Here is a 20,904-nt window from a genome sequence, read left to right on the forward strand (position 1 = left end):
CGCCAACCCCATGAGAGCAAGATAGTATCAAGGATGAGGGTGAACTTTAAAGTTGCAAGGACCCAAAGTGGCCCAATTAGATTTTGGAAACCTCTTTGAAAAGATGGCAATAATCTCACTGGGTAAAAAATTGGCAGGAACAAAAGGTAAAATGTTTGGTGTTCAGCATCTCCCCCATCCTTGTTTTTTGTGGAGAATTCCTTGATTGTTTTGCTCATTTGAGCTGATCACTATAATCTAAAGATAGTGTCAATGTGAGTTTTTGAGTGTATTTGAGGGTGGCCTGGGGATGCATATAAGACTTTTCAGATGCTTATAGTTTAAATATTTTCAATGTGTTGAGTAACAACAACAGAAAGACAAAGCACAATACATATAAATGTAAGTTTGCGTGAATGAAAATTTAACAAGTATTTTTAAAGGGGGATATTTTAATAGTTTAGTTAAATTTCCTAGACATTTTCAACTGCATTTATAAATTTAATGCACCGCATTTGATTTTCTTTTCCAATAAATTATCTAACAGATTTTCTCATGTACTTAAGTAATCATAAATCAAATAAATTGCACTTATAAATATGGTAACTATTCAGCTCTCCTCAATGATATTTACAAACTTAGTAAAATTCTCTTATAAATTTCAGCTTATAACCACAATTCTATCGAACAAATTTTCTCTCAACCTTCTAGTGCAGGGGTGGGAAACTTTTCATGTTGAAAGGCTGCATTAATTTATCTGTAATCAAATAAGGCCACATTCAAGAAACTTTAATTAGATATACTTACAAATGTACATTATTTTGTAAAAATCTAACTACTATGTACTTAACAATTTCAAAAATGAAAAATATTTGTTAATTTTAAAATTAACTAACCTTTTAATGACTTTGTTGTGTCTGCTTTTTGTTGGAAAGTATTTGAATATTTGGTTGCAGCATGGAGGTCCACAGTTTCAGCTGATCCTTGGAGTCACCCTCAGAGAAAAATGAAAAAGAAAAATATTGGGCTGAATAAGTAAACTTTAATATAGCTGAAATTAGCCTGAGTTGGCAAGATTAAAGTCTATTATTTATTTGACAGTAGGCAGAATGGAGATTAGAGATAGAAATTAAATTTAATTATAAACACAGTAAGAAAGTTATCATTCTTATACACTTTAGTTTATGGCTTATGTATAGTTTCATTCACATCTGGCTATTAATCTAACATGAATTATCTAGAAATAACTTTGCAGTCAGTATGTTGCATCATAACTAAGACTAGTGTTTTGATTGGCATTAAAATACGTTCTAGGAGATATCAATTATCCTGATCAAGTTTTTCAGTATGATTTTGTTTTTTTTTTTTTTTTTGAGACAGAGTCTCACTTTGTTGCCCAGGCTAGAGTGAGTGCCGTGGCGTCAACCTAGCTCACAGCAACCTCAAACTCCTGGGCTCGAGCAATCCTCCTGCCTCAGCCTCCCGAGTAGCTGGGACTACAGGCATGCGCCACTATGCCCGGCTAATTTTTCTATATATATATTTTTAGTTGTCCATATAATTTCTTTCTATTTTTAGTAGAGACGGGGTCTCGCTCTTGCTCAGGCTGGTCTCGAACTCCTGACCTTGAGCGATCCACCCGCCTCGGCCTCCCAGAGTGCTAGGATTACAGGCGTGAGCCACCACGCCTGGCCTCAGTATGATTTTGGATGAAATAAGGAACGAGGAGTAAGTGCCAGGTTTTGATTCCATCAGGGTTACATTGACAGTAAAAGGATACAGATGCAGATGTTCACTTTATTGTCTTCTTAAAAATGTACCAAGGCAAGAGGGTTAAAAGACAGGATGTCACATAATCAAATACCCAACAAGTTGGGATCAAGTTGACAGAGAAACTAAAGTTGTTTGCCATGGGTTGGGATTAGAGGAGATCAGGAAAATGGCTGATAAAAAGTGGAAATAGAAACAAGTTGGGGGACAGGGGATCTCAATGAGAAAGGGTTGGGAAAAGGAAAGTGTTAGAAAATTCAAGAAATGAAAATCTGTGCTCAGAGGTTTGGAGGTGGCATTTAAGGTTTCAGAAGAGAAGGAGTTCTGGGCAATGCTGAGGCCCAAGTCACGGGACTGGAAGAGAGTGAAGGTGGAAGTAGCAGAAGCCAAGGAGCTCAGGGAATTGAGAAAGGTGAGTGGCAGGAGGCTTAGCCAACTGGGGCAAATGGGGTGGGACTTAGGGGGTGAAGGATCCCAAAGCTGTGTGGAAGTAGACAGTTTTCTGGAGAACATTGATATAAGACACACATCAAAGACTAGAAGACACCCTGCAGAGCACTCCAATGGAATGAGCTCCATGAGAAAACCGTTACTAATAGATGAATTTGTTGAGACCTGTTTTGTGGCCTAAGATATAATCAATCTTGGAGAATGTCCCTAATGTTGTTGAGAAGAATGTATATTCTGTGGTTTTGGGTAGAATGTTCTATAAATGTCTGTTAGGTCCATTTGATTTAGAATTTGGTTTAAGTCCATTATTTTCTGCTTTGATGATTGTTGAGCTCTGACAGTGGGTGTTGAAGTTCCCAGCAATTACAATAGTGCTATTTATTTCTTTGCTTAGCTCTAGTAAAATTTCTTTATGTATCTGGAAGCTCCTGTGTTGGATGCATATATATTTAGGAATGTTATGTCTTCTTGTTGAATTCCCTTTACCATTATATAATGACCTTTGTCTTTCTGTACCTTTGTTGGCTTACGATCAATTTTATCTGATATGAGAATGGCTACACCGGCTCTCCTTTGATTTCTATTTGCGTGGAATATTTTTTTCCATCCTTTCATGATGAGTCTGTGTGTCCTTGTGGCTTAGAGTGTTTCTTGGACACAGCAGACACTTGGGTTGTGTTTTTTCCTCCATTCAGCCAGCCTATATCTTTTGAGAGAAACCTTCAATCTGTGTTAATTGATAGCATTGATATGTTGGATGGTGGTCTGTTCATCTTGTTTGGTTGTCCCTTATTGCTTTGTTTTACCTCTTGTTCTATTGTTTTATAACAGTTGTGAGTTTGGGGTTGTTTTTTTTTTTAAGGTGACTTTACACTGGTGGGTATCTGTTGTGCTGATTTGTGTACAATGCTCTTCTGGATATTTCATGCAGGGCAGGTCTGGTCATGGCAAATTCCCTCAGTGTTTGATTCTCTGGAAAAGACTTAATTTCTCTATCTATGGTCAAACTTAATTTTACAGGATACAAAATTCTAGGCTGGCAGTTCTGTTTAAGTCCATTGAAGGTGGGGCCCCCATCCCTTCTGGCTTGTAAGGTTTCCTCTGAGAAGTCTGCAGTTAGTCTGATGGGTTTTCCTTTGTAGGCTATTTGATACTTTCATCTTATTGATAGCAAAATTTCTTCCTTTATTTCGACTTTGGCCAGGTTGATTACTACATGTCCTGGAGATGACCTATTTGCTACGAATCTTCCAGTGTTCAATGTTCATCTTGTATCTGTATGTCTGAATTTCTGGCAATACCAGGGAAATTTTCCTCAATAATTTCTTCAAATAGGTTTTCCATGCTTTTAGCTCTTTCTTCTTCTCCTTCAGGGATACCTATAATTCAAATGTTAGTTTGCTTCACATAGTCCCATATCTTTCTCAGTGAATGCTTGGACTTTTTAATACTCTTCTCTGCCTCTTTGAATGACTGCATTATCTTGAGAGCCTTGAGTTTAAGCTCTGAGATTCTTTCTTCTCCTTAGTTTAGCCTGTTGTTAAAGCTTTCTGCTATGTTTTGAAATTCCCTAAATTATTCTTTCATTTCTTTAAATTATATCATATCCTTTCTTATGCTGTCTAGCTCTCTAGTGACTTTTTCATTTTTTTCATTGATTTCCTGAAAAATTTTTTTACCTTCTTTTTGTTGGTTTTCAACCTTCTCTTCAATTCCATTCATATTATTTGCCATCCATATTCTGAATTCCATTTCTGCCATTTTGGCAATTTCCCTGTGGGTGATATCCACTGCTGTAGTTCCATTGCGTTCCCTTGGGGATGTCAAATTATTTTTTTGTTTTTATGTTGCTGGGGTTCTTTTGCTGGTTTCTTCTCATCTGGCTCCTCTTCTCTTGGCTCTGGGTTACTAGGATTGCAGGACACCTGCTCTTCTTTGCTGGTAACTCTCTTGAACCAAGTCCAGAAGTGATGGCTGCTCAGGGCTGGGGGTCCTGAGAGAAGTGTTGGACCTTGGGGAGGTTCTGCTAGCCCAGTGGTAGTGGCAGGGACTTAGTGGTCAGGTCTTGGTGTCCAGTCACAACTCTGGAGTCTTGGGGTGGAGTTGCAGGCCTGGTGTGGGCCCTGGAGCTATAGAGGCAGAGCCTCAGACTTCGGCACAGTGAGAGCTTCAGAGCTTGCTCTGGGGATTTGGGGGGCAGAGCCATCCATATCAGAGGCTGTTCCACTAGTATGGGGACTGCTGATACCCAGTTGCACAGGCAAGGGTTTTTCTCAGCAGCCCACAGTCCACGTAGGTGGGCTGGAGCTGCTGGTCAGCCAAGGTTCTCCCCCTACACCTAGGACCTACTGAGGCAGTTGTCTGATGCTTCCAAGGTGGTCCCTGTGGCATCTGGGGCTCCTCCTCTGTTCAGCAACCATGCCAAGGAGTAGATGTGTCTGGCCCCCTGTCACAGGGCATGACACAGGGAATGTCTGTTTCCTCCCCAGCCCAGCAGGGGTGATGCAAAGGCTACTGCTGGAAGGCTGGGTCTTGAGTGGACCTGGCTCCATGCACCAGAGTGATCAGGATGGTGTCAGTTGCAGTAATCTGGGATTGGCAGGCACCAGATCTCTGCTGCACCTGCTCTCTGGTATAACATCTCTCACAGACTCTGGGCAGCTCCCCGATCAGCCCAGAGGTCTGTAGTGCAACAGGGAGACCTCCCCAGATCGTGCTGCTTATAACTTTTGTTTCTCCCCTAAAAAGCAGTGTCCCCTTGGGTTGCTTCTATCCTGCTCTCTTCACCTCTTCCCAGCAGTGTGAATTGTACTGCGACCCACAACTTAGTCTCTGAGATGGTGGGTTATGCTTGTGAGTAAGAATCAACCATGCCCTGTTTGATTGAGTTGGTAGATGCTATAATGAGCTATATATTTTTTCGCCCTCTCAGTGGTTTATACTTGCAGGAAACAGTCAACTGCAGAGATGTTCTTTTGTGTTTGCAATAAGCTCTAGTCCCTTAGGAGGAGAACTTGAATGCCACAGGCTTTGGGAGGGACCTCTGTCTCCCAGGGGGTTGCTCGTTCTCCACCACAGCAGAGGTGGGTGGAGGAGGGAAGCTAGGTATGGTTAGGTTAGGTGAGCCTGGGTGACTTTTAAAAGCTGCTAGGGAAAGGTGCTGGGAGGAGGGTCAAGGCAGCCTCTCTAAACTGGGAAGTCTGCTTGTGAGGAAGGGGCCACAGTTCCTGGCCATTGGGAGTGAGGTCTGCCCCTCCAGCATTACCCTTGCCCTCCAGTATCTGGTTGCAAATGGGTGTCTGAACACGCTGTACTTGGTTGCTATGGCACCACAGGTTGGGATCGTCCCTGCTGGAGGACCCACCCTAGTCAAATAGTGTGGCTTTCCTTTGGGACAGATGGACACACCCCCACATCTCTGTGTCTCGGACCACCACAGTATTCCCCTATCAGTTCTGTCCACATGTGCTCCCTCACCTCCTGAGTCCAGCTCCCAAATCTGCCCTCTGTGTCCCCTAGCAACCTGCTTGGGTCCTGGGGGCACGGGATCTAGCTGTGTGTCTGACCTGTTGGTGTGTGTCTCCAGGAAATGCTGACAGGCAGGGAGCTCCCAGATGGGGCACCTCAAGTCACTGCAGGTCCTCAAGGGGAAAGGCGTGGGCCCCACTCTCCGTGGAAACCTTAGACTGGAGGACACTCCAGCTGGGGAGAGGCGGTCGCTCGCCAAATTCTCTGCTCAAACTGCTCTCCGTGTTCTAGTGAGTGGGGAAGGGACAGGGAAGGACAAGAGTCAGAATGGAAGAAAGCCACTCTGTGGCCTCGGGTCACTCTCTTTGGAGGGGAATACTGCATGGAATGTCCAAGCCCTGGGATCACGCAATTTCTCCCCACAATTCTGTGTTTGCCGCAGTGCTTGGGCTCGTGGGGGTGGAAAAGCTTCCAAGTAACTTGGTAGCCTGCTGATCACCAAAGGAGTGTGGGATGGAGAAAGAGATCCTCCCTTACCCCTTTGCTGGGCTCTGAGCCTCTCTGGGTTTGGTTCTCTCCAATATCTTTTTTTTCCTTTTTCTCTTCCTTCTCTGCTTCACAGTTTTCCTCCATGAGGTCCCTGGCTGGCTCTGGCACTTCTTCCTTTGACCTCCACCTGACCTGTGTCCTTTCTCCCCTCTCCTTTATCTGAAACCCTTCCTTCCCTCCGGGTCGGTCCGGTAAGCAATGTCTCCAGTCAGACAGCTTGCCTCCCTCCTCTTTTTACTCTTGATTTCTAATTTAATTCCTTTGTGTTCAGAGAATTTCCATTGCAGGAAATTTGATTACAATTCTTTAATACTTATTTTATGGGCCACAAAGTGAATGTTACTTGAATATATTCTGAATGTACTTGAAAAATACATCTACATTTGCTGAGTGTAGTGTTATATAAATATCTGTTAAGTCAAGTTGATAGTGCTGTTCACATTTACAATATCCCTATTGATTTCTTTGTCTTTCTTTTTCACATGGAGTAATTAGTTCTGTGAAGGTGAAAGGAAGGAGGATGATCCAGCAGAAGGAACAGCATGTATTTAGGTCCTAAAGGGGAATAAAGTGTGTAAACAGACTTCTGTTGAATCACTCCACTGAAAATACCAGTTAACTGAATCCCAGCAGTGGGCACAGGTTAATTCTCAGCCAAGAGACTCTTCAAACTCATTACAAAATCAGCTTCTGTGAGGATGTGCCATTAGCTCTTCAGCCTTGGTGTACCTAAGCAGAGCTTGAGATACGTTTTTACCTTCCATCTGATCTGTCTACTCTATTTATGTTCCTGTCCCATTAAAGGGCGAACTTATCACAATCTCCAAAGTATTGGCACATCTTGGCATAATTGAGGGCACCTCATAGATGCCAAATTAATGCTGAATGAATTGATGAAACTCTGTCCACTTTCCTAAGTCATTGGCCATGATCCATTCAAACTACTCCCCCAAAGAAATGTTTCCCAAAATCTATATCTATAGAGCAAATTGAATAATTTGACAGGCCTGGGGAAGCAGGCTGATAACAAGCAGGCTATAATACTTCAAAGTAATCATGTCCAGTTAGGAATGCTGGAACTCCAGGTCTTGCAAAGGATTTGGACTCAAGCAGCAGGAGATGCACATGGAAGACTCAGGTAGGGACTAGGCCTGACTCACTGTTCTTCTTTCTTTTCATTTACAATAGGGGTGTTTCAGGGACACCATACACTGCTGTGCAGTTTGTGCCCTGTATATGTCCTAGGGATATTGGGATGGGGTGGCATTCACATTGTGCTCAGTGGTACTGCCTCCCTGGAGTTGTGCAGTGCACAACCAGGATGACCCTATATAGATGACCTAGGAAGAGAGACAAAGTAATACCCAGCAGAAGTTTCGCTTGGGTGGGTTAGCAGCTTAACTTCCCCTTTCAGGGACAAAAACAAGTCTTGTCTATATCAGCAGAGGGCAATCTACTCTAATGGATCCTTGAACTTATTATTAGAGGCAGAGCTAACCTTTTGGAAACAAACTTAGACTATCTTATCAGCTATGGAGGCTTTAGTTACTTTTGTAATGCGTATATGTGTATTTTTCTCCAATTGTGAAATATTTAAACAATTTTTATTTTATTTATTTGCTAATAGGTTATATACTTACATGGGTCAAAATTGACAATGTGTAAAAGGGCATGCACTCCCATCTTCAGATATTTAATTCCCATCTTTTGGAAACAATCTATCTTGTCAATTGCTTAGGTAGTATTTCAGAGAACTTTTATGCATAGACAGCTAAGTACACGTTTGCTTCTCTTCTTTTTTTGTTGTAGAAATAGTAACACATTATACACATTTTACTGTATCTTGCTATCTTCACTAAACAAGAGCTCTTAGAGATCATTCTCATCAGTATGATAAAAGATCTTCATTATTTTTATAGCACTATTCCATTGCATGGGTGTAATGTAATTTATTTAACCTTCCCTCTGTTGATGGACATAAAGGTTGTTTCTAATTGTTACCTATTTCAAGCAATAATGCAGAGAATGAGTTTGATTGTTTTAAATTATTAGAGCTTTTTGTTTCCTGTCTAAGAAATCTTTGCTTACCTTTAGGTCGCCAAGACATTTTTCTGTTTTCTTCTAGAAGCTTTATGCTAGTGTGTTTTGTGCTTAGGTCTGTGAGCCCTCTCAATTATTCTTCCTCTTGTAGTAAATGAAAAAGAAACCAAGGTTCATGTTGAACTGATGCTATTTGTTAAAAAGTCTTTCTTCCCCTAATTGCATTGACTTGGCACCTTAGTTAAAAAAAAAATCAACTGACTGTATATGTGTGGGTTTATTTCTGAACTCTCTATTGTGTTCCATTGATCTATTTGTACAGACTTATGCCAACACCAGACTGTCTTTATTACTGTAATAAGTCTTGAAATCAGAGTGTTGAAGACCTTCCATATTTTATTCTTTTCCTAAAATTGTTGTGGGTATTCTATACCTTTGTATTTTATATAAACTTTAGGATCACCTATTCAATACGTCCAAAAAAGCATGCTGGAATTTAAATGGGGATTGCATTAAATCTATGGATCAATGTAGGGAGAATGGACATCTTAACAGTGTTGAGTATGTCCATCCATTAATGTGGTATAACTCTCCATTTACTTAGGTTTTTAGTTTCTCTCAGTGATGCTTTGAAGCTTTTAGTGTAGAGGTTTTGTATGTATTTTATTAGATTATTTCCTAGATATTTGATTTATTTTGATGGTTTTGTATAAATGGTGTTGTTCTGAAATTTTATTTTACTTTTTTTGTTTCTAATATATTGAAAGGCAATTGACTTTGTATTTTGACCTTGAATCCTCCAAACTTGCTAAATTATTAGTTCTAGTAGGGTTATTCTTTTTCTTTTTCTTTTTTTTTTTTTTTTTGTAGATTGTAGGTCTTCTATGAACATAACACTTTGTCTTCAAATAATTGTAGTTTTGCTTCTTTATTTTTCCAAGTTTTATGCCTTTTTTCATTTTTGTATTGTCATAATGCACTGGATAGGACAGATGATATAATGTAGAATATAGGCAGTTAGGACAGAATTCTTTGCTTCTTTCCTTATCTCATGTTGACTATAAGTTCTTCATTATTATCCATTATCAGCTTAGTAAAAAATGCTCAACATCTCTAATCATCAGGGAAAAGCAAATCAAAACCACAATGAGATATCACCTAACTCCAGTGAGAATGGCTCTTATCAAAAAGTCCCAAAACAACAGATGCTTGAGTAGATGCAGAGAGAAAGGAACACTTATACACTGTTGGTGGGACTGCAAACTAGTACAACTTCTATGGAAAGTAGTATGGAGATACCTCAAAGAACTAAAAGTGGACCTACAATTTGATCTAGCAATCCCACTACTAGGTATTTACGTAAAAGAAAAAAGGGCATTTTATAAAAAAGACACTTGTACTCAAATGTTTATAGCAGCATAATTCACAATTGCAAAGATGTGGAAACAACCCAAGTGCCCATCAATCCATAAGTAGATTAATAAAATGTGGTATATGTATACCATGGAGTACTACTCAGCCGTACAAAATTGGTGATCTAGTATCTTTTGTAACAACCTGGATAAAACTGGTGATCACTCTTCTAAGTGAAGCATCAAAAGAATGGAAAACAAAAACCACATGTACTCAATACTAAATTGGAGCTAACTGATGCACACTTACGTGCACAGAAATCAAGTCAGTGGGAAGGGGAGGAGGGGATGGATAAATTCACTCCTAACGGGTTCAATGCACACTATCTGGGTAAAGGGAACACTTGTAACTTTGACTCAAACTGTACAAAAGCAAATTATGTAACCAAAACGTGTGTATCCCCATAATATTCTGAAATAATAAAGTAAAATAAAGTAAAGGCAAATACAAAAAAAGAAATTTTCTTTATTTTTTTTGAGTGTGTTTTGTTTTGTTTTTAATCATGACTAGAGGTTGAGTGGAGCTATCAACAGGATTCCACCCTCTGGGCGTTGTTCTTGTAGAGTTTGTTGAAATAAAGAGCAGCTAAACTGTGTTCCACAAACCATACGTAGGTTACCCATGCGACAGCTCTGTCTGGTGGGGACCAGTGAACGGACTTTAGCAGAGAGAAGCTGCAGGAGTTTTGCTGGTTCAACGTAACAGTTACATTAACTGTCAATTTTCAAATGAGAAAACTGGGGTCCAAAGAGATTATTTAACTTGTCCAAGGTCACACAGTAAAGTAGTATGTCAATAATACAAAGCTGTTTACACTTGATAAAATGTCCTTAGAGGAAGCAGTGTAAAATCAAGATTGTATACACACAGACAAGATAGTCAAAAGTGGGCATTGGTGGTCACTGTCCCAGAAATCTACATCAATGCTCCTTGACCCAGTGCCCATCCCCCTCCGTATCAGAGCCTGCTCAGTACTTTGGGAAGTTAATGCAAAGTGGGGCAGACCCACTTACACTTGTGTGTTGTGTGACAGGGGGTTAGTGAAAGTACCACAATGTGCTAGAAAGAAATAGGATCTAGGGCTCCAGAGGCAGTGCCACCACTATCCCACTGTGTGACCCCTACCCAGTCATTGCATCTCTCTGGCACTCAGTTTCCATTTGAAGAGAAAGGACCTGAATTAGACTGAGTCCTTAATGAATGATTCACAGGCTAGAAGCCACCGGCAGGCCCCCTGCACAGGAGTGAAGGATAATCATGATTGAGCCAAGGGGAGGGCTCCTTGCTTCAAAAATCTCTCTTCTCTTTTCCTCTCTCCTCTGCAATTCCCTTTCCCCCAAATACCAATAGCATTTGCTTCTTTTCTTTTCTTTTCTTTTGTTTTCTTTTCTTTTCTTTTTTCTTTTCTTTTTGAGATAGTGTCACTCTGTCAACACGGCTGGAGTGCAGTGGCATCATCATAGTTCACCGGCAACCTCGGACTTCTGGGCTCAAGCAATTCTCCTGCCTCAGCCTCCCAAGTAGCTGGGGCTACGGGCACACGCCATCATGCCCAGCTAATTTTTCTATTTTTAGTAGAGATGGGGTCTTGCTCTTGAACTCCTGAGCTCAAGCGATCCTCCTGCCTTGGCCTCCCAGAGTGCTAGGATTACAGGCATGAGACGCTGCGCCTGGCCCAGCATTTTCCTTTGTTTAAGGCTGAACCTGGTCTTCTTCACATAGAGGGATAAAGCCCGTGGACCAGTTGATTTCTAAGTTTCCTTCCTGCTCCAATATTCTGAATATGTGGAAGGATCTTCCCTTTGGATCTGTTGGAAGGCTAGAACTTCTCCCATCTAGTTCAGATCTATTAGTCATTTTGGTAAGTTTGCTTATCTTAGAGTGATAGAATCACCTTCATCATGGGAATATTGTGAAGTTTCAATGAGTTAACTCATGCAGAGCTCTTAGAACAGTGTCTGGTGTCTGTTAAGAGCTTGGCAAAATTCTCTGTTTCCATTATTATTTGTTTCACTATGACAGAAATGTATTGACCAGGTTAGAGTCAAATTTATTGATCTGAGATTTGGCACCACAGCAGAGACAGGAACCCAGAAGAAGGAAGTGTACTGGAGTGGGTGGGTGCCCCGTCAGTCCTTGGGGACGGTGTTCTGGGTCTGAGCTGCCACAGCTGGATCCTGCCCCTGGCGTGGCTCCTACCTTCTGTGTCTCAGTCTGAGTGAGACTCAGGCCTTAAATAGACATGGACAGCTCTGGCTGTTATCTGGAACTTCAAGGTTAGACAGCACTCTGTCAGATCTGAAGTCTGAATTGCTGGCTGAATCACCCCAGGGCAGGCAGCACAGCATTTTAGCAATGTTACAAATGGGGCAAAAGGACTTCCCTGTTGCTACTAGCTGTCACAAAAACGTCCACCCTGTTTCCCTTGCATCTACAATTCAAATTGTCATGCTGTAACGGGACGAAAGTGTTTGGTTTCTTCAGGAAGAAATTTCCCCCAAGATTTCCCTAGTAGTCAGTTGCTTTGTTTCATTGCAAGAACATGTAAATCTTGTGCTGTTCTCAGGTACCGAATTGAAAAGACAGTGCTCACTGTGCTTGCTGTCTGACTTTCACATCAGACATCTGCAGGCATGGCAACGACGGTGGATCTTCCGAGAGTGAATCAGCCTCGTACGTTTCCTTCCATGGATAAGTGGCATGCAGTGTGCCCACTGCTCACTCTAACCTAGAAAAAGAAAAGTGTGCAATTTTGTTCCCAAAGCCCCACCGTTATGAGTTTTGTTCTGCCTCCCCCAGAAGATATGTGAAGTCCTGACCCACAGTATGTGACTTAATTTGGAAAGAAAGTTTCTGCAGAGGTAATCAAGTTAAGATGAGGTTATTAGAGTGGACTCTAATTTAATATGACTGATGTTCTTATGAAAAGGGGACACTTGACACAGATGACAGGGATAATGCCACATGGAGGTGAAGGCAGACACTGGGATGAGTGATGCCTCTACAAGCCAAGAAACTACTTCAGCTACTGGATGTTGGGAGAGGCTAGAAAGGATCCTCCCCTAGAACTTCAGAGAAAGCGTGACCCTGCCAGCACCTTGATTTTGGACTTCTAGCCTCCAGAACTGTGCTTTGTCGTGGCTGAGCTAGGGAACTAGTACCCCCACCTCCTCATCCTGGACCTCTTCCTTCACTCAGACTCCTTTCTTCCTGACCTTTTCTTCCAGGAGCTTCTCTGCCCCAAAGCCTCAGAAAAGAACGGAAACTAAAACTCGTTAACACGGAGGTGCACATAATCTTAAAAGATCATGAAGTATGTGCTCTCCTGAGCACTTGACTTGTGGGGTCAAACTCTTACACTAGAGGAGTTCCTGGGGCAGTGGGCACAGCACTGGCTTGGAGTCAGTAGACCCCTCTTGGATTCTCAGTTTTTCCATCAGCCAAAACTACATACTCTCAAAGATCCCTTCCAGATTGGACATTTGTTGATTCTTTGAGTATATAAATAAAGCCCCAACAGTGGAATCTCAGGCTTTACCTTGGTGGGAGGAATGATTTTGCTCTATCTAGGGCCTTCTGGCTCTATTGAAACAATTTCTGTTAATTCTCTGATTTTCTCTGTTGCTTCTCATTGAAGCCCTTATTGGTTGTCTCCAGACTACTGTGATATTTTTTATGGGTATTACTCTCCTTGGCCGCCCTTCACAGCCAGCCAGGGTTATCTTCTGGCTTCATTCACACCATTTTCCCCTTTAAGCTTTTCTGTCATTCCCAGTTGATGACAGATCAATGACCAAACTCTTTATCCAAGCTTATAACCTAAGCTTTCTTTGTCTCCCCAGACTTAGTCCCCACGGCATCCTTTCACACACCCTGCACTTGAGTCATGTGGCTGCCCAAACATGTTAACAGGACTCTTCCTTCAATGTGGAATATATTAATACTGCCCTCACGTTCCCCAGTTGGTACTCTACTTACCCTTCAAGAACAGCCTCCTAATCAGATTTAATTGTGCCTTTCCCTGTTCGCCTTGAACACTTTTTATCTATGTTCCAACTTTCCTTTTATTACAATCTGTTATTTACGAATCAGTCTCACCCACCAGCTGCAACCTCCTTGAGGGCAGATACTGTAGCGTATTCATCTTTGTTCATTCATGTTACCTACCGTAGAGCCTGGTACATAATAACATGGTTTATGCACTAAATTTGTTACATGCCATCATCTTTTCTGTGTAGCCAGATGAAATGTTCTCATTGACCCTGAAAACTGTCTTTTATTTTATTTTATATTTTGTTGCAATTTGCCAACAAATAAGCAGACATAAACATGAGCAAGTCATGGAGAAATTATAAAGGTCACAGATTTATAGATCTCACTATTTTTGTACCTATCTATGCTTTTTGACTTCTCCCTGAAATTACACGAGAGTCCTGCCCCATCCTCTCTTTATCATGAGTCTGTGCTCACAGAGCTTCCTTGTGACTATGTGGTTAGATGCTATGAAAGCCTACGGCAGGAAAACTGTGAAAAGGAATAATGTCCATGTATTTATTTTTGTGAGAACTTAGAAAGGTAAGATTTATAGAGGTTGTATTTGATGCAAAGCTAGTCTTTGTACCTGGTTGGTGGCCACCATCCAGGGGAAGGACACCTGGATGGTGGCTACCTCTGCTGTAGGTATTGTTCTCACGCCCAGCTTGACACATTGCTCATCTTCTCTTCTCATTCCCACAGGAAGCATCCTGTCCACAAGGCATTATCAAGTATAATTGGTTCGGTAAAGTTTTGTCTCTTAAATTACTTGGTAGGGTACAAAAAGAAAGTAACTATTACTAGCCAATAACTTACCTCTTAACTTACTTTGTTGAGTCTTTTTATTTTCCACCAGTAGGTAAAATCTCAAGAAAATCTTTTAAGATTTCCAATCACTTTCAGGTAGTAATGAGCAGTCTTCTCTCTTCAGATAGGAAAGAAAGAAAGAGAGAGAGACAGTGAGAGAAATAGAGAGAGAGACAGAGGAAGGAAGAACGAAGGCAGGCAGGCAGGCAGGGAGGCAGGTAAAAGAACAAATCTGGTCCATTCTAAAACTTGACTGTCTCGTATGACAGACTCTCTTCCTCGCCACTCTCCGAACACAGGGCTGACTCCTGAAGCCTGCGGCAAGGAAAGAGGGGATGTTGTCTGTTTCCGCTCTCTTTTAGCTTCACTTCCTTCCCAACTCAGTAGCTGCTATTTTGGACCCCTAGGAAGAGGGCAGGATGGGAGTGTTAATAACAAAGGGCAAAGTCTTCTGTGAGGAGACAGTTACAATGGGTCTGGTGCCCCGTGGGCAAGACCCGTGTCCACATACTGCCTCTTTCTCTCTAGCAGCACCTTGTAGCTTCTTCAACATCTCGTCCACATGAATACCCACCGCCGTTTCCTCATGCAATGGTGTCTCCTCTAGTCAGCTACTTATAACTCCCCCACTGCTCCTGGGCCTTTCTCACACACTCCCTCTGTGGTCACTTCATCCTCCCAGGCATCCTGTGGGTTGGGTCACCGTAAGGATGATCTAGTCTGGTCCCCGTGAAACCATGGAAAACACACATCTCTTCTGGGTAAGGTTTGAGTGCACAGGTGCTTCCTGACACAGCTCCTGACGGCTGCTCACCTTCAGATGCGCACAGATGTGGGCTGGCCACCGGACCAGGGCCCTCCAGGCTCCAGCAGACCTGAGCAAAATTTTCTGGTAAATTCTCTAAGTCCCTCCCTTGGTTTGTTTGGGGGAAGGCGGAAGAAAGTATACAGTACATGAAAAACTCTCTTTAAAGAAATTCCTTGTTATATATTCCTTCTTAATTAATTCTTTCTTGGCATTGTTGTATAAAGCCTGGAAATGCAAGAGGGACTAATGATAGCAGTAGCCAGTTTCAGGATCTTTGAACATGTCCTGAACAAATGGTCTAGTACTTATTTTTACAGGCCTTGGGGCTTCTACCAAAACTGAGACCATTTGGAAATTCATACTTAGGAGCAAAAGAGATGCTACAAAAGATTTTACAGGGGAGATAAGAGAGAATGTAGAGAATTTGCTTCACTTCCTCACAATAAAAGTAAATTCAAATAAATTTGCATTAAACATTTTAATTTTTCCTATGTATCTTTTCTTAGTCTCACAGAAATTAATCTTGATTCTACCCTTCAAGATATGAGGTATCATTGCCTATGTCTATGTCTGTATCTAAATTTATACACCTTTCTCTCCTTATCTCCACTTGTATAGAGAATTTCTATTACCAAACTTACCTTAAGGCCCTATTCACAACTTAGTGATACTCTCAAATAGCAAAGGTTAATATTAAAATATTACTATTAATTAAAATATTAAATAGCCATTTTATCTCACATATGATGGTTAATTAGCAATATTATAACAAATCATTAAGTATTAATTGATTAAATTAATATATTAACCGAATATTAAGGATGGATACTGTACTAATAGTTACAAGAATACACTAGGGACTATGAATGAAAGATATCCCCAAATTCTTACATGTATACTGTAGTATTCAAAATTGCTTCCTTTTAATATGATACTTGTGTCTTAAAAGGAAAGACTGTCTTTACATCATCTCTAACTCCTCCTCCTCCCTCCCAGAGCCCAGGACAGTGCTTGGTACACAAGAGATAATCAGCAAATATTTGTGGTAAAATTACAGATGTTTGATTAACAATGTTGCTGCCAGCTTTGAGGACGGAGAGAGGGTGACGGAGGACACCCCCAGTCTGCTCTTCCTTCTCCTGCCACCTGCTTTCAGCTGTCCCCTCACATCGCTATTTTCTCTTTCTTCCATTTCCAACCTATTTTCGAGAATAGGTGATATGTTCCAGTTAACAAAAGAGGAGCCAGGAACTGAAGAAAGGAAACTGACACCCCCTCCCAGACAACATATGACAGGAATGACAGGGACACACAGAGAGGATCGGCAGGCCCTGAAGAGAAGAGCGGGCTGGATGGAACAGAGGGTTCTCTTGGTCATATAGATTTAAGGAAAATCACCATCTCGTTAGTGAGGGAGGTTGGAATTTCACAATACAATGTTCCGAAGGCTAAGCAGGAAGCCCTGCCGAGTAAACTCTCCTTTCGCACCAGTGTAACTTCCTCCATGCAGGGGCACACACAGTGCAGTGGTGTCCAGTGACCCCTGGGGACACTTCCCAGCCCAGGCCAGCTCCTGGGACAGCTCCGTCCCTTCTTTTCTCAAGGGCCCTGTACTGAGCCATTTGTTCTGACCTTATCAGAATGTGGGCTTTTAAGGTGGTAATTTATCTTTCATGGGGTCTAAATCTAGGATCAGGGCTATCCAGAGACCCTGCTTTGGGACAGAAAGGCCTGAGCAAGCCTAATTAGCATCAGGAAGTGAGCTGATCCTTATCTGAGGTGTGACCCTGTAAGCTACTTGCTTTGCTGTCACTTTTGATTTTCCATTTAAAAGAGGAACATAAAAACCATTAAGCAAGAAAAACATTAACTATTTAATAAAAGGCAGAAATGAAAAGTGATCATCCTAGCATAAAAATGTATAAATAAATCTAGCCAACAAAACTACCAAGAAAGGGCCAAACTATCTTGTTTAAGATCACACAGTGTGACCACAGGGTGACTGAGTTGGAATTGGAATCCAGTCTACCTGCCTCCAAAGCCCTGGCTCTTAGCCTTTATGCTGTACTGCCTCTTTTTAAGGATAGTTGCAGAGAGGTCCAGAAAAGCACAGGCTGAAGTTCCAGGACAGAGCACACCAGGGACATATGGACGGCCAGGGCCAGCCTGGGTGCCGTCTGGGCAGCCACGCACACTGGGTTTCCTCCCTGTGGACTCCATGCTCTGAGCTGCCGTCACTTGTCCTCCTTGGATCCCTCATTGCAGGTACCTGAAGAATAGGAGACCATTATAGCTTCATTGTGCCCTGAGGGAGGCCCGGGTGTCCTGTCTGTCCCTTAGCTCTCTCAAGGGCCCCCACACTGAAAGGATTGGTGCTGGAGTTGGTGCCGGAGTTTTACGAAGTCCTTAGGGCCTCTTTCCTGTAAGTGATTGGAATGTTTTTTGCAGTAAACAGCCCTGAGATTTGGCAATTTAAAAAATTTATTAATAACAACCAACCGAAATAGGTAATGGAGTATTGATTAACAATGATGTAACTAACCATCTACAGTTGTAGATAGCTCATGGTCTCTGGGAAAACCTAGTCTGTCTTCAGTTTTTTTCTCATGATGAGTTAAAAAAAATATTTCCCTATAGCTTCCATGTATAGGTGGTGTTTTCACCTCAGGAGTTCCACAGAACAATCTTATTCTAAATGCCTAAAGACTGTGCTCATGCTCCCTGAACCCTAAGTCTTAGATCTATTTCTAATGTGACGTAATTTTGAGCTCCTTCTCCACCCTGGTGGCTGTGAGGGAAGGAGGCAGGTGCACAGATGAGAGCAACAGAAGGGAATGAGAGCTGCTATCTACAGGTGTTTGCCGATGTGTACAGAAAAGAGCAACCGAACCCACAGACTCCTGTGTTCTGGATCGTAGCTCTTAGAAAGGCAGCCCAGGAGAGGCCTCGCCCTTCCAACAACCGTCTCGGAACGTGAGTCTCAGCCCACCATGCAAGACAATGTGGACAAGGAATAGAGCCAAGAGATGCATTGCTGATGGGTCTAAAGGCTTGATGATGTTCTTTGTCCAACAGTACAGTCACTCGTGCATTCATTCATTGAGGCAACAATCATTTATTGCGTGCCAAGCACTGGAAGTATAAGGGGGAACAATTAGGATGGTGTTTTACTCTCATGGAGTCCACGAATACTTGACACACCCCATTGTTGGTCAGAGGGATTCTTCCCTGATGCCACACTAGCAGGACACAGAGCATGCCCTTCGTGACAGTAGCCCCCAGAGTGTCTGCTTGCTTCTGACATGTGTCATATATTGATGTCCTCCAGGCAATTACCTAGTTCCACACTACTTTGGGCTTCCCCAACCTGTGCCTCCCATTTCCCTCGCTCTTCTGGGTAATCCTCTTACCAATAACCTCTTCCCAATTCCCTAAACTCCTCAGTTTCTGAAACTTTTACCTTCTTTCTTCCAGCCCCTGGCTGTGCCTAGTCATTACCCAGAACTGGTCCTCCTCTGAAACCTTAAACCCTCCTCTCCAAAGCTCTGGACAACTTCCCTTACCTTGAACTTTCTAACATTTTCCTTTTCCCTAGCCCTTCCTCATAGAGGTTCTCCTTTCCAGCACTTACTTCTGTTTTCACTCTGTATCAGCCCATTTCTCCCTCTTCTCTAGGCCTTGCCCACCTCCCGAGCTGGTCCCTGAGCTTGAACCCCTGGCTTTATGAGCCCGTCACTCCAGCCCTCTGCAGCCTGAGAGGCTCTCACAACTGGGCACACTGACACCACTCACAAATGCAAGTTTTTCAACCCAATGCTGAAAAATAGATATTTTACTTGTTTCTCTCCAGGGTCCCTTTTCCTCTCAGTGATTGTTTCAGACCTTGACCACTTTTCAGAAGCTCTCAGCCTGATACAGCCCCCTTGCTCAGGTTAAGCAGCTCATCTCCCATTTCACCCTCCAACACGGTGACTGTCAGGTACTGACTTCTACTTATGTTCCAGTCTTCTGCTCTCTGGGCTAGTGCCGTGGCCTCTTAATGCAATGGTCCCCAATCGTTTTGGCACCAGGGACCAATATCATGAAAGACAATTTTTCCACAGATGGCAAGATGGATGATGGTTTCGGGATGATTCAAGCACATTATATTTATTGTGCAGTCAAACCTCTCTGCCAATGATAATCTGTATTTGCAGCCACTCCCCAGCATTAGCATGACCACCTCAGCTCCACCTCAGATCATCAGGCATTAGAGTCTCATAAAAAGCACGCAACCTACATTGCCCGAGTGCACAGTTTACAATAGAGTTCATGCTCCTATGAGAATCTAATGTCGTCACTGACCTGACAGGAGGTGGAGCTGAGGTGGTGATATGAGCCACGGGGAGCAGCTGTAAATACAGATGAAGTTTCACTTGCACAGCTCACCTCCTGCTGTGAGGCCTGGTTCCTAACAGGCCATGGACCAGTGTTGTGCCTCCCATTGCATTGGCACCCATCAGACCCCCAGGTACCGGTCTGTGGTCTAGGGCTTGGGGACCGCAGTCTTAATGGGTCTTCTGGTCCAATTAATGGTCATCCTGCATTCCACTTCCTCCTCCACGCTGCAGCCAGAGCACACGTGGAAAATGTGTAACATCCTTCAGCAGCTTCTTGTGTCTTGCAGGACAATGTCCTTTCTGACAGAAAAATCTTCCTTATCCTTTCTTCATGTTCTTGCTTCTGTTATTAAAATTCTATATTGGGGGAAAAGCTTTTGTCTTTTTTTCTCTCCTCTTCTTTCACTTGATTTTCCATGTGGGAGGGGGAGAAATATATTTCTGGATCATGTGGCCTGTGCTCTCCACTGGGTTTGCCTGTCCTCGGGCCACATGGTGTCTTTTCTCCTCCAGAGGTAAACTCACTAGTGCACACCTGGCTTCTGAAGAATGGAGGTGAATACACAGTATCTTAGATCCTAGTTGCAATGTAACGTTGCTTTCTCAACTGTAAAGCTGATATTTTGAGCCTTTTCTGAATTCTGTGTCTGTTACTGAATCACTTCAGAATCTAGAAAGGGAAGAATGTAAGTAATTAGCATTTATAAAAGCATTCATAATAGACCCTCCACTATCTGGATCTTGTTGCCATTTGCATATCATCCAGTGTCTTTACCTTTCAACACCAATCATCCCTGACCCCTGACCACCAAACAGGATGTGATCCAGCCATTCCAAAATACCTGTAGTTCCTTAAATGGATAATGCTGTTTCATTTGTGTGCATATGCACAGCAAAGCCTTTTCCATTCTGATTCTCCACTCCACTCATCCTAAACTCCTGCTCAAATATCGTCATTACTGGAAAGTCTTCTCTGATTAGCCCCAAGGAGAGTGACCATTTGCTCCATTATGTTTCCAAAGTTTCTTATACTTTCTTCTCTTATAGCAGTTTTCACATGCTATTGCAACTACTAGACCATATCCTCTTGAAGTGCCAAACTGTCCCTTTTTCATCCATGTTCTGCCTCCACCCATCACACTGCCTGGTAATCATGGGTGCTAAAGCCTTTTTTATTGAATGAGTAAATAAAGAAACAGAGGATTA

This window comes from Eulemur rufifrons, chromosome 8 (assembly GCF_041146395.1).
Source record: "Eulemur rufifrons isolate Redbay chromosome 8, OSU_ERuf_1, whole genome shotgun sequence".
NCBI lineage: Eukaryota > Metazoa > Chordata > Mammalia > Primates > Lemuridae > Eulemur > Eulemur rufifrons.